Here is a 14782-nt window from a genome sequence, read left to right on the forward strand (position 1 = left end):
CTTCTTTTGAGGCAAAAAATAGTTCATTTGGTCAATATACATATTTATGCCACCAAAACCTAGTTTATATTAACATTTATCAAAGATACAAGCAAAGAAATACATTAACATTTTCCAACACAGCAAATCGTTTGGTAGCGTCACCGACCGTGGAGCTCCGAGCGCTCGGCATCACGTCAGAGGGCTACGGGCAAGGCAGGAAAATGCGGACACTAGAAGCTAAATTAAATATTTATAAACAGAACATCACCACTGCGGATAGAATTACTGAATTATTAACCATTTCCCTAACAGGCCAGTGGGTGACATCAATGTAAGTCATGGCTGGTGCCTGCAGGCCTGATGCAGCCGATGCTTTCCGATCCCGGGAATTCGGCGGAGGCCGAGCTCAGCTGAGCCGGGCTGGCAGAGCCCTTCCCGGGCCGGGAACTGCTGCAGACCAACTGCCCCGGGCCCCCGCGGTGGGCCAGTCTGGTCCGGAGGGAGCCTGTCTGGGATGGTCCGCAGCGTCGCCTGCCTCCGGGGAGCGCGCGGCTCCGCCGGCCAACGGCCAGAGCTCCTTCCTCTGCTCCGCGGCACGCGGGAACCCGCGCGCTGCTGCGCGACGCCGGCGGGATCGGCCACGGCAAAGCAGTGCGAGCGCAGAGGCGCTTTATCTCCGCAGCATTTAATCGCCACGTTCTGGATTCAACTCTTAACCAGCCAAAAGAAAGTCTTTGTTTTAGCCTTTTGTTGTAAATTGTCTCCCTGGTTCTTGATAGCTAGGATGTGCTATGCGAGAGCCTGTTTAATCCAGCACCGGCTGCGACTCGGGTGCAACCTTCACACCAGGAAATCGCTCAGCTCAGGCCAGACTGCAGGAAAACTCAAACGGCTTTTCGAGGGAGACACTGCGAGTGCAGCTACTGGAGGACACCTTCTCCCACAGCAGCGAGTTCCCAGCACCCAGAGATGCCCCAAGACCCCAGGAGCCTGCGGCTGACACGGCCCTGCGCGCCCATCAGGACATGCTCAGATGTACGTAGTATTTTGGTCAATTGTTTTTATCCAAAAATTCAAGAGCAACCCCCGCTCGGGTCCAGATTCTTCTTCCGAGACACCTGGAATAGCAATAGCCGTAGAGAAAGGTCAGTGAAGCTGGCTTGAATGTCCAATTGCCTCAAATGAGGCTCAAAAAAAGAAGTTTAATCTCCAGAGTTTTTGTAATAGAAGTGTCTACAGGCTACGCAATCTAGAAGATAATGTACACACAAAAAAATGGGTCTTTTGACCATGAGACTTTTTTTTTTAAATGAGAATTCTATATAAGGGTTTTATCTGTATAGTACCAAAGCTAAAAAAATCCGCAACGCTCTCCAACCAGCTGGCCCAAGCATCTGCTAGAGCCACAAAATGCAATTATATTACTCCCAAACGAGACGTAAAAATATCTTGTTTCCAATACTCTTGGTTTTAAGACTCATACTTAATGTCCTCTGGGTATTTCGATGGTGCCAGATCTCTGTGCTCTGTACTTTATTAGAGTTGTGTGAATGTCATATTAATGACTGCGACCCAACATGTTTACGCTGCGCATAAGCTCTCCCAGAATCCACCGCACTCCTCACTCTACAAACAAGTCCTAGTCTGCATTTTTAAACAACTGCTGCTGCAGTCGATCGGAGCAGCACCGCTGTTACGTGAACGAGAAGAGCGGCTCTGAAAACACCTCTTAATTTCTGACTAATTGCCCTTTAAAGTTCACTGTCAAAACAACCCAAAGTAACACGCCCCCCCCCTCCCCCGAGATGCTGGCTCCCGGCACAACACGACACTCGCCACGTCCTCAGAGCGGGCGCCAAGCGCTGCATTTTCGCAGGAGCCGTAAGCGGATCAAACGCGTGATATGGTGCGGCTCAGGTGGTCTAGCCCCAGAGGTTCGTTTGGCTCTAAAGACACAGCACGTCGTTCCCTTGCAAGGGTCACCGATGCAAGGTTATCCCAAAACTTCCTCACACACTGGCTGCTAGCTGTAGCAAGTACTCATTGAGTTTATATATAAAAAAACCCAAAAAACAGAAAAACTGCAACTAGAATTCTTCAAAAAGAAAAATGAGAAATGAGATCAGGTTTGGTTTAACTTGTACAGTATTTGTATACTTGCACCGAATTGGCTGTGGAATTCAATTTTATGGTCAACCAAACCCACATTACGCCCTTGATGCACTACATGATTATGTCATCTCATATCTTAAAACATAGACAAGCTTTAAAGATATTGTGGAACTACCATCACTTGATGGTTAACAGAGCGATCTATATGTGTCTTCTAAACCAGAAGCCCCATAGAAGCTACTGGCAGATGGTCTGTATAAGCAGGCATTTAAAGAAACAAATCCCTTCAACACAGAGATGATCAAGCTGATTCACCCTCAAAATCCTGCAAAGATAGGCATGTTCAGTGGGTCTAAAATTAGCATACAATTTCACCCTACTCCTACTAAAAAAAAAAAAAAAAAAAAATCAATGTGCCATAAAGAGAATAAGGCAATTTATACTTTTTTTGTTGTGAAAAATCTGTACACTGACTAAATAGACTTCCTTCCTGTTAGCACAGAAAAACACAAATATTTCAGTTTAATGAATTTAAGTCCTATCCAAAGACTTGCTTACTTTATTCTCTCCAGCTGGCCTACACATTGCACATAAGAAATCTTCATTCCCAAACTATAACTGAAGAAGAGAACTGCAGCAATGAAATGCTACTGTTTGAAGGCAGAATATTTGCTTTCCCTCTGCCGACCTGGACTTGCTCAGCAAATTTCAGCAGAGAAAAGAATAAGTAGATTTAAGATCATCATTATCATCCCACTCAGACAAACAGAAGCTGTGAAAGAAAGAAAAATGGTTGCAGAACAGTAACACGTATAGAAGATATACAAGCAGTTCACGCTCTTGATAAGTGTGTTTTCTTTTTTTTCTTCTCCAGGTAGCCAATAAATGCAGAAGAAAAGTACAGTCATACATTTCATGGAAAAGCACATCCTTAAAAGATACAAAGCGCTCTGGACTTGGTCACTGAGCTCCTGGAGATGAATACAACAAGCAGTATTAGGAGGCCGTTTCACTAAATGCATCTTCAAGAAAAAATTCTACCTAAGTACCTCGAAAACTATTTCTCACTGCAATTCGTTTGGTCTAACAGCAGTACAAATGGGAAATGCAAGTTGGCCCTACAGCAAGGGTTCCGGCTCACCCATACTGCAGAAAATGCAGCTGCTTCTTGCAGCTAGGAACTTGGGATGCAGTTTCCTAATAGACTAAAAGTCAACGCATTGGCAGTAAACATCTAAGAATCAATACTGCAGGCAGGCACGTCACGAGGCACCTGCTCAGACTTGCACACATACGTGTTGGAGTGTTGCTCATTCAAATGCTTCAGGATTTTCTACCCCCACGTGATAATATGAAAAAAAAAAAAAGCTCCAATCAGACTCAGAGTTAGATCTTTAGACAATTCAAACTACATAATTCAATTCTTCTAAGAGGATAAAAGAAGGATTCACATCAACTAGGATAGGAGTTCCCAGAGGCTTTCTGCTTAATGATATATTGCAGCCTGATTTCCCTCCTCCAGAGGAAATACCTTGGATAACAAGGAAAATCTAGCTCACAGCAGTGCTATAAATTAACACGTACGGTAAAAAGACAACACATTCTCCATGCTGCTGTCCGAGCCCTAAGTAGCCAGAATTACAAGGACTTGTGAAGGGGATAACAAAAATAGGATTTACATAAACAGCACAAAACAGTGCCGTGAGTATTTTGGGAGGGGACCCTGCTCCCGTGCCGTTTATCACTGCGGCAGCCAGCTTACGGAGCGCCCCTCCACGAACACCCAAGGGAAAGGAAAGGACACGCCTTCCTCTGGGAATTCTCCAGAAATAAAACCTCTGGTTTTAATCAAAACTATTAAAAAAAATCTATTGGTTTAGCATCTGTTTCCAATGAGTTTAACATTTTGGAAATAGATTAATGGAACAAAACGACTTCTGTTAACAGTGAGGGTATTCGCTGTTCAGAAACGCGCGTCTCCAGGTCTAGGTCGCACACACGTGCCAGGTTCTCAAGCCTGGGCCCAGGGGAACTGCATGACCAGGCACAGTCCGTTGCCATCTACAATCCCATAAACCGGCAGCCAGAAGACCCCGCTCTTCACCAAGCCACCGGAGCAGCCCCTCGCACCATCAACGGGAGGTCGGCGCGCATGGTGGGGTCACGAGCCGCGTTGCTGGTGCTCGTTGCCCTCAGAACGGCATCTCGGCTCTCCGATACGGCTCATCTCTACAGCGGCAAAGGGCAGAGATACAGGATTTCCAGAATAAAAACACCTCGCTTCAGGAAAGCTTCCGCTACAGTGGCCGAAGGTTATTCTAGTCAAACAGCTCCACGTTACGTAGAGGAGAAACGAGCAGAAATTCATATTTACAGCTTGACATCTACGTGCCAACTTCTGTCACTGCATAAGCAACAAGAATCTGGGAAAGTAATTTCTTGTCTACCACCTCAAATCATAACAGAGCCGGAGGAAACAGATGATTCAGAGATGCTCAGCAATACTTGGACTAAGTGCGCACCGAAAAAGCAGCCAAACAAAAAGATTATCCTGACAAACCGCATTCCTGCGATCAGTGAAGCGTTCACAGAAAGCCACCGTGGTTGAGAGAGGAGGATATTTTCAGCATAATTTCTGGCAAACCTCAAGCAGAACTCCAATACACACACACAGTCTTTCACTTGCATCCACGCCGTGTTTGATAGAGCACGGACATCTTTAAACACAAATACATTTAAAAGGCACGAAGCGAGCCCGGTCTGACCGACAGGCCACGCAGACCTTCACTGAAGCACCCTCCGAAAGGGGACAAGTGTCCAGCGACCACCCAGCTCTCCGTGAAGAAGGCTCCTGCCATACCCCAGTCTTGCAGGGTGGCGCATCGGCCCGGGCGACGTTGCCCGCGTTGCACGTGCTCCGCGCGCAGACGAGCCTGTGGCTCCCCTGCCGCGGAGGGAGGGGAAAGAGTAGATTTAAAAGAAACGACTGCCAGGTAAAAAGGAACTCATTCACGCATGACCTGAAGGAAGCAGCACAGCAGCACAAGCTGCCCGCAGAGAGACGCTGGAATCATTTGCTGGTGTTGAAGAGACTCCAAATAACCAACATCTAAAGGAGATCAGAGCGCCCCGGCAACAGAAGCCCTGAAAACACATTAAGGACACACAGAGCAGTCCTGCACTCCAGCAACTACGCCCCTCAGCTTCACAGCCCTCGAATCCAAAGAAATTAAGGACAGAAATTAGCAGTTTCAGAGTTAGCACACCCAAGATCCAAACCGACAAAAGCATTGATCAGAACCGCCTACCGCTCTGCAAGTGACAGTTCAGAGGCTCCTCAGTGGCCCTTAATGGAATCGCTCCGTCTATAAAAGCAGTAATTCTAAAAGGAGATAAACAGACAAAAGGAGCATCAGATGATACCTCACACGTTAAAGGCTCTGCCTTCAAATCTCTGCTATACCAGCGGTGACGAAATGCATCAGCTAACCTATTCCTGCAGAAATACAGTAAACGATGGCGATTCAGCCTTTTGGAGAACTGCACATAGCCATGGCAAAACAGAGCAAGGTGTCACAGCAGGCTCCCATCCTGCAGCAGCAGCTGATGCAAACAGGAAACCTGGTAAAGCTCTCCACGGTTATGCACTGTGGCGCTGAGAAGTGCCAAAATTGTTCCTCGGTTTACCTTATGGTGTTATCAGCTGTGTTTCACAATAGCGTTTTAACTGTCATGAACATCTGTGCCCCATCCAGCGCTTGGCAGGTTCTGTTCTTGCTATGCAGAAATAGTTTGTCCTAGTAGAAGTTTAGACATGACTAAAATCATAGGAGAATGGAAGTTACGCGCATTTAGCTACCGCTGTTCAGGGAGGAGGAGGAGGAGCTGCAGGCTGCCACGTGGCCTTGGCTTCCCCGGGACGTCGTGCAGAACGAAACGGCGCTCGCCAAGGTCCTGGCGTGGGCAGCAGCGCTGAGGTCTCCCATCACCCCGGAAGCCCCAACGCAACAGGTAATAGGAAGAAAAAGCACCTTCTACAGACACACTTCCCAGACCAGGCAAGACTAATACCAGGTTAACGAGGTTAACAGCCACTTCCGCAGGAGCCTCCGCGGACCCTTCCCAGGCGACATCCCGTCCCTGCTCTGTGCTCCCTCCTGCTCAGGCCCCACGTGTGCTCTTGCATGCTTGGCAGCTCTTCCTTCCCGAAAGAGGAAGAAACACCCCGAAGCGCGAGGACACTTGCACGAGCCTCCCAGAGCACAGGCGCAAGCAGCAGCTGCTCTAAAGGCAAAGCCAACAGAGGTGGCAGGAAACTGGCCAAAAAGAGATAACCATGGTAGCAGACACAGCTCAAAGGTTAGAAATAAATTCTCACCCATGCAACCAAGGAGCTCCTAAAAATGAAACCCAAGCCAAGTTAAGGGTTAGGCCAAGACGATAAAGTAAAAAAAAAGCTATTTTCCGGATATTTTGATGGGGTGGGGAAAGCACTACTTATAAGACACAAAATACAAGGGCCCAATTTTTCAGAAGTCTTAAACAGCCATAGACACAGCAGAAGCTGTAGCTGAGAGTGATCATCACTCTCAAAATTAGATGTCAAAGCATGTACTGAGAGGCCCTGACTTTGGAAATTTTGCTTCAAAACACTTTCATGTGACTTTACAAAAAACAAATTCCTACAGAATTTTTGCTATACATAGACTAGAAAAAGGTTTCAGAAAGGCCCAGAAGAAAGTGGTCAAACTAACACCGATGTTTTATCAGCAGCTTCCAAAAGACTTTTTTTTGAAAGAGTGTGACTGTGCTTAGCTTTGCAGCACAAGTAGGGCTATTAATGAAAATTCAGTATTCATCAGCTGTTCAATGCATGTATCCCTTTATGACACTAACACTTTTTTTTTTTTTTTAAGAGAGGGAAGAAATAGATTTATCACTACAAGACACAGAAAGTCATTAAATAATTAAAACAACAAAACTATATGCACAATAAAAGCCCTATGATAAAAAACCTGCATTTTAATCTGTGTTAATTCCCCTAATGATTTACTCTATATGTCTTACAGGGTCAAGCCAATGTCTTCACAAAAAAATTCAATTAAGTCCCATTCATTGCTTCTTTCAAGCGAGCCCATTGTTTGCTTTGTCTCCTATCGGGCCATTTGTCAGTTGCTCCTTGCCCAAGATTACAAACAAAAGGCAGCATGTCGCCACCAAGGTCAGAAGAGAAAGATCCAAGCCTTCAGAATTCAACTCTGTCCTCATCTCTACTGTTTAATTATAAAGCAGGTGAAGGAAAAAAGGACAAAGTCTCCGTAAACGTTTAACTGTTCACTTTTTCCTTCTCCCCAGCTGTCCCTTCCTAAACCAGCTCCTCCATCTGGCAGAGCTGGCGAGTCCCTCAAAGACCCAACAAGTCACGACCCCCATGTTATGGTGGAAGCACACCATGTCCCTTTTTAAGCTCCTTGGGACACATACCAAATTCTTTTAAAAACCTTGCAGAAATGCTGCAAGGTGAGTTCAAGCTCTAAAGACAGCTACCGCCATTCTTCTATATGCCATAAGCTATTGGGAACTGCTGACAATTAAGAAATACTCATCAACTGCAGACCTTCCTTGGAAAAAATCTGTTAATGATGTAAGTCAGTACGAACAGCACTCTGTGGGCCTTAAACACAGCTGCGAGAAGGCCGCACAGAAGAGCAGCTTTATCTGCAAGGTGACAGCACAAGACCAAACAGGCTTTGCGCTCACGAGACCCTTGCTTGACTGCCAGCTAGGAGGTCCTGTCTGGTCCTGGACGCTTTAACAGGGCAGCAATTATTGCTTTGGGAATTAAAATAACATCAGTAACTAAACTGTATGAACATGACAGATAGTGGACTGCTTATTTTTGGAGAAAAAGACACACAAGTGATTTTAAATGGTTGATAAGTGCAGACTCATATTTTTCAGAATAGCAAGCAGTCTGTAATTACGTCTTAGAGCTTAGGAAATATCTTCCCTGCTTGCAAAAGGGAGGCATGTTTAGCAATCAGGAAAAACATCAGAAGATTGTCTTAGGGGTCCTCAATTCACGCCTGGTCAGCCATACAGACCGCCAGTGGAAGCTGAAGGGAACTGAAATCTATTTTATGCACGTTTTCATATTACAGCCACTTCTTCCACCCCAAACACCAAGAATTCCACACCAAAGGCAAACAAATTGTGATTTTAGGAAGGCCAGAGTCAGGGAGCCCAGAGCCAATTTGACAAATGCATTCAGGAACATGCTTAAATCCATCAAAGTCATTAAAGCAAGCCTAACCATGCAGCTAATTTCAACCACATACTTCAATCCCACTTAGTCAGCAAGACTTTGTGGTGAAGAAGAAAGTTTCCACAATCTGCATCTATCAATCAAATTGCCTTCCTACAGCCCAAGACTATTCAGGATATTGTTTTGACACTGGCCTTCACCACCAAATCATAGAAGGCATCCTAAGCAAACTGGACTAAAAAGAGAGGGCACCACCCAGGCTGCAAGCATCATCAAAACCCTTGCCTGGGCTGCAACGTGCCAGGGCTTCTCCTGCGATCCTCCCTCCGTCAACTCTTCCATGCCACACGGACTTTCCTCCTTCTTGGTCTTTCCGAATTGACGAAGATAACCCGACCTCTTAACATTGTCCATGACCAAACGCACAGCTATGACCTTGCTCTTCAGCAGCCCAATGCTGATAGAAGTTTGCTAAATCTGCTCCATCTTTCCTACCCTCCTTCCCCAAATGTTTACAACTGTCTCCATAGGAAAGCACCAGCCTGAGCTGCCAGTAACTACTCTAACCTATTTTAACTAACCTTTTCTTTTGCCTTCAAGAGGAAGAGTTACTCCTAACTGAAGACTACCAAACAGATTCTTGCTTTACGAAAAACAACCACACACACGCTTTTTTTGTGCCTACTAGAATAATAAAGGCCAGTGCTAAACTGAAACTCTGTATTTAAGGCTTCAAAGTTTCAATTGACTTTCTTCTTTACTAAACATGAAAAGAATTTTGATGATGGATATTACAGTGGGACCAAGAGAAACAGCTCAGTGTGAAAGCTAGGCACGCACTTAGCTGTAAACATTAATTTCATTGATATCTTACACCCCTGTTGGGTGCACGACACTTTTTAAAAAACCAACAGTCCTAAGATTTACTTTAACCGCATTGCTGAGAAAGGCTGAAATGTTGAAGTCTCCTGTCTCCATTGTGCAAGTCTAAATTTGTTTGCAGCTCTGCCTGCTAATTTCACAGGAAGGCTCAGAGTGTGGCTTGCTAACATTAAGTGACAGCTTGCAGGCCTGAGCCCTACATTCATAGTTTATATGATGTTGCTGAGGAAAAAAGGCTTAAGCTGATCAGCTAATGGAAGCATCCTATAAAGCAATTAGATAACTTAATGTTAAAATCATACAAGTTATGTTTTAGTCTAAATTTGGGCATCCAATGCACATAATTCAGTGGTTTAATTTATACTTTCTTGCTTAGGCTGAAAGCATTTCATATAAATGAACATTTATTTTTATTTTGCATTCCTACATTTGTTCAGATTATTAGTTTGAATAAATCAAAGAGCCATAAGCTATAAAGCAAAGTTAATACTATTAGCTGGAATACACTTGGTCTATAATGTCTCTAGAAGACTGACATCGAAGAATTTCCCATCACTCTTTCTCCAACTTCACCTCAATAGTCTCGTGTTGCAGTTAAAGTGGTGAGCCTAGTGGCAACCAAAAAACCCACGTAATTAACAGATCATATTATAATTTCAAGGTGCCATGCACGGGACCCAGACCAAAAGGCGGCAGTGGCAGAAGAACCACAACCGTATTTTCCAACTGTTGCTACGTGCCTGCAGCCTTGGCTGTTTAAATATTTTAAAATGACGAGTAACAATCCAGAGTTGCAGCAGACTGGAAGACCTGATCTAACCTTCTGTATTTCAGCACTGAGAAAATATGACGCACCTCCTGGAAGGAAGAGCTACAGTGCTGCAGTCTGGCAGCATCGGATAAGGAGTCGCAGGGGACCGGATCTTTACAGTATATTTGATGCCATGTGCTGCACCGGTGTTTGCTAGCAAAAGGGGTGATGAGAAATCTGAGGGTGCATTTAAAGCAATCCTTTAAAAAAGCCAAATCTTTATGCTTTGTACTAGATTTTGCACCTTCCCTTAGGACACACGGTTGCTAATAACACACAATGGCGAAAGCAGGAGCTCAGAGGCATCTTACAGGAACCAAAGACTGCCGAACAGAAACATCCTGAGGCTCTTCCAGGACTGTCAGACTTCCCAGGCCTCTCACCGTGATGGAAAGGGGGCAAACTCTGAAGCCGAGGGGCTGCTCTTCACCCTACACAACGTTGTCCCGATGATTTCTGGAGACGCAACGCGTGTTGGAAACTGGGTTGTTTGTTCTCTGAGGACAGGAGGCTCAATCCTATACCAAGGTCAGGCATCAGAGGAGTCTCCTTGATGTTCAGTGCCCCCGCACGCACGCAAGCTCCCGGAACATCCTGCCGTACCTGGTTTGTCCTGTACAAGGTCCCTGCACACAACATCATCTCTGCAGTCTTTTGTGTCACCAGAAAATGTAAATGCTTCGTGCAGCGATGAAAGCAAGAAACAAATTTTCCTGTCAAGTGAAGCTGTAATTTTGCAAACTAACTTGTTTCAAACCCCTCATCTTGCTCACTAAAAACATGCTGCTTTTTGTTCGCACCTGAAAACTGGTCACGAAACTAGTCCTTACAGTAGGATATGGAGTATGTGCCTCAAGTCTAGAAAACTCCTACGACTCATGTCACATAGTAGAGGCTGGACTGTGTTCCTGACCACGGGGTGGAGAAATTCCCTGCCACTCGTGCAAAGCGTGCACTGTGTGTCAGTACAGCAACTGCGATACTCTGCGAGGTTACAAAAGTTAAAGGGGGGGGGGAAAAACTCTTTAAACTACCCAAAATTTAGCTCTTTTACTCCTTAACTTCTTCAGGACTTGTCACTGCGTCAAAGATGAGCGAATCTAGCTCCACACAGCCGTTCTGCCGGCATTTAGCCTCATGCAATTGTGCAACAAGAAATTAAGCACAGGCGCGTGTAGCCCTGCAGCACAGGGCACCATCCCACCCCCCAGGAGCCCCTCGCAGGAGGGGGACAAGAGCCGGACACCTGGCAAGCGGTCCGTGTCCTTAGAGCACCGTATCACAGCTAGGAGCCACAGCTGCTTCCAGCTATCGCTGCCGCACCAGAGCCATGCCCTGGGGAGCTAGAGAGGCGCAGCCGTCACAGCCAGCCCGGCTTCGACACCACAGCCCACCCTCCGGGCAGGGGCAACCAGCAGGAGAGACCTCGAGACAGGCCTTGAGACCTTCCAGGCCAAGCACGGGCGCTTACAGCACGCTCCTTGCCATGTAAGCCGCCTCGAGCCAAGACGATCCCTTGCTTAGCTTAGCTAGTCTTATTGCACACGGTGACTTACGAAGCACGTACGTTAAATCTAATAGCTAAACCTAAGCCCTAGCAACTTCCCTAAAATTGGTATTCGCCTTTATGCATAGAAAGGAAATACGACGCGGGCGTTTAGCAGAGAAGGAAGTCGTGGCAGGGCTGCTGGGACCCCAGCGCACCATGTTTCCGAGGGCCCCGCTACTCCTTGACCGTTCAGGAAAGCTACGGACTTCATTCTGCTCCGAGCTGAAGGACTTGCACTGAAACAAAAACACCGTTCGAAAAAGCAAAGCTATAAAAGAAGCTCTGAAATTCGCTATGAATCTCCCTGTCGGGTAGAAGACAATCTCTAAATCTGAACGCGAGCCCGAAGGCGATGCAAGACAGCAGTACCCCACCGCTCTATGTGGGCATTCAGGTTGCAGCTACGATCAAGCCTCCTGCCGACGCGATTCGAGGGCGCGTCCCACCCCAAACCGAAGGTTATCAGTAAATAACGCTCCGGAGAGCCGCAGCGAAGGGTAGCACTGCTTCGATCTGCGCACAGCGCTTCCTGGACATCCAGAAGAACAGAAGTGCCACCTTGGGATCAAGGCTGCTGGTGCAGGGAACAAAACGCGCGTCCGAGCGTGTCACGGGAGCGCCCGGAGCAACGCTCTCCGGGGTGGACCGGTGCTCGTGTCAGCTCTGCTTTATGCACTAATAGAGACGCGCGCTCGAGCCTGCCGCCTTGGGAGACAGCAAGGCTGCACGTGCAGGAGCATCGCTCGGCGGAGCCAGCGGGCAGCGATCCTGCACGGCTCCGCTTCTGGCCAAATCGGAAATAAAGGGTCTAGGCATTTTCAGCACCAGCTGATTTTAATTGATGCAGTCCGCGAGTCCAGTCGCCATCACCCATAACCCTCAACGCCAGTGAAGTCAGTGCTGTGCCTAAGAGCAGTATCGGACACTACCAGGGAAGTGCAAAGGAATCCAAGAAAAAAAACATTTGAGAAAGGAAGATGGAAAAGGGAAAGGTGGGGAGAGAAATCACTTAGATATCGCCAGGGAAAACTGACACAGATCCAAGAGGATGATTCCCTAGCAGTTGTGGCAGTCAGGTTATGCCACCTATATTTGTCTCACAGAAATAAATCACTAGTTAGAGAAACCCTAGCTTCAAGTACTACTTTATATGTTATATACAGATGCATGTTTAAGAGAAAGCAAGAGAGTTTGTATATGCCCTGGGATTTATACCACAGAACTAATAAAGGTTAAGATCTCTTAAGCAAACATACTATTCTCTCAGGGAATCTCCATATCCTTAATGCTATAAGACAAATTGCAGCACATAACTTTCTAACTGTCCTTCCACCTTGAAGTGAAGATACAAATTCATGTTGATTTTGTGTAGCATCCTCTAGGCTGAGATCACGGAGTTTTCACTTTCCCTGCAGTCCCCATTCTCAAAGCCATTAATATTCTGAATATTACAAGTACAAACTGATCTGAAAGCCACATACAGCAAGTTCTCACTACCTTGCTTGGCATCAAAGGAACAAGAAAAATGCAATATAGTTTCCTTTGTCCAGCTGTTTGGCCTAAAATGGCAATAAAGTTTAGAAACGAGTGTCACTTGGTAGGCTGAAGAGAAGTTGGAAGCAAGAGAAAAGCAAGCAAAGCTTTTGATTAACCAGTAAAGAAATACAAGCCAAGTTGACATCTGTTTGACAAATATGTCATTTACTGTATTCTCACTGATACCTGCACATTTTACACCTCAGCTAAGATCTGACCTTTACTTACAGGTTTGTTTGGGGTTTTTTTTTTTTGGAGCCTGGAGAGAAGTATCTTTACTTCAGGAGCAACTCCTGATCTACAGGTACTCGAATGGAAGCAGGGGACTGGAAAATCCTCATGCTGTTAATATGATATAATGCGTTTATCAGTTTAACACACACTGATATGAAATACAGCTGTCCTTCAGGAAGACAAAGGACCAAAGGTGGACAATTTCCAAACACGCTCTGTGCGGAGCAGGCATTGCACAGCAACGACGGGAGGAGCACGAACCGTTGAGATAACGGGAGCAGTAACGGGACCACTAGGGCAGGCTGAGGATACCGAGCAGCAGATGTGTCCAAAGCGACAGGAAAAGCTGAATCGTCATCTTGACGAAAGGCAGACTCATCGGGACACAGAACAAAAAAAGAAATGGCCTGTAGGATTGTGTTGATGCATAGGTCTAATGCATGTCCTGCCTCATCCTGAAAACACCAACAAGCTCAACCCTGGAGTAAGTCTTCCTCAGAAAAACCTAAACAAATAAACAACCCCCCCCCCCCAAACCCAGCCAGCCCCTCAAAAAACCTAAAGCAAACATCCCCATATCGAATCTCTCCTTGTTCTAATGCCTGCTTCTACTGAGAGCATTTCTGTTAACAAAAGGAAAAAAACCTTTGTATTGTGTTAGAAAGACTAATATAAATCCCTAAGGATTTGCCTACAGACCTGTGATTCTGGAAGTACTTTATGTCCCCCAGGGAAATTGGAAGTTGATTTCTGAACAATTTCAATTCAGCCAGCTTGTCCTGGGCAATAAAGAAGCCAACAGAGCTTTATCTGAGCCAAAGAAGTTTATGATCTGCTGAATGAAACATGAAACTGGGGTGTAACTCTCAGTAACCAGAGCCATCTGTTGGGTTTCTATTTAAGATTAGATTAGCAGAAATATGGCAGAGACCTTGGAAAGATCCGGCAGGTAACACTTACCAGCAAACCAAATCCGGATGTAGTGCTTTGTAGGGCTGAAGCGCTAATCTCGCCCTTCCGGCGCTCCTCCGGGATGCCCACCACCACGCCCCACCGAAATAGCCAGGGTAGACGACACTCACTACCTACACTGCTGCCAGTCCCGAGAAGGGTCACAAGTACAAGATACAGCCTGGGACATCGTGTTCCCATGGGAGTCCGTCAAACCTACCTGTCTCAGACCCGTAACAATCTCCGAAATCTCAACGACGGCCCAGGGTGCCAGCAGAAAGGCGGCTGTTCCCCGTTACGTTAGAAAGATGGGGTAATTTCCACATTAAGTTCCTCAGCGTGGACGCGCTGGCTCTTTCCAGGTGGGACACGAGCTCCGCTTCGCCAAGGCGGAGGCCAAAGGTGGCACGTCACCACCCCGGCCACCAGCCCCACTCAGAAACGGGCTGCGTCCTGCTCC

At 46.3% G+C, this 14782-nt stretch overlaps 1 protein-coding gene across 1 annotated transcript in view; it reads right to left on the reverse strand.

Annotated features, from left to right (window-relative positions):
* The window catches only part of CAMTA1 (calmodulin binding transcription activator 1), a 490798-nt gene that overhangs the window by 357031 nt on the left and 118985 nt on the right, over positions 1–14782 (reverse strand). The window lies entirely within an intron of this gene.

This window comes from Apteryx rowi, unplaced genomic scaffold, assembly GCF_003343035.1.
Source record: "Apteryx rowi isolate R43461 unplaced genomic scaffold, aptRow1 scaffold_67, whole genome shotgun sequence".
Classification (NCBI taxonomy): Eukaryota; Metazoa; Chordata; class Aves; order Apterygiformes; family Apterygidae; genus Apteryx; species Apteryx rowi.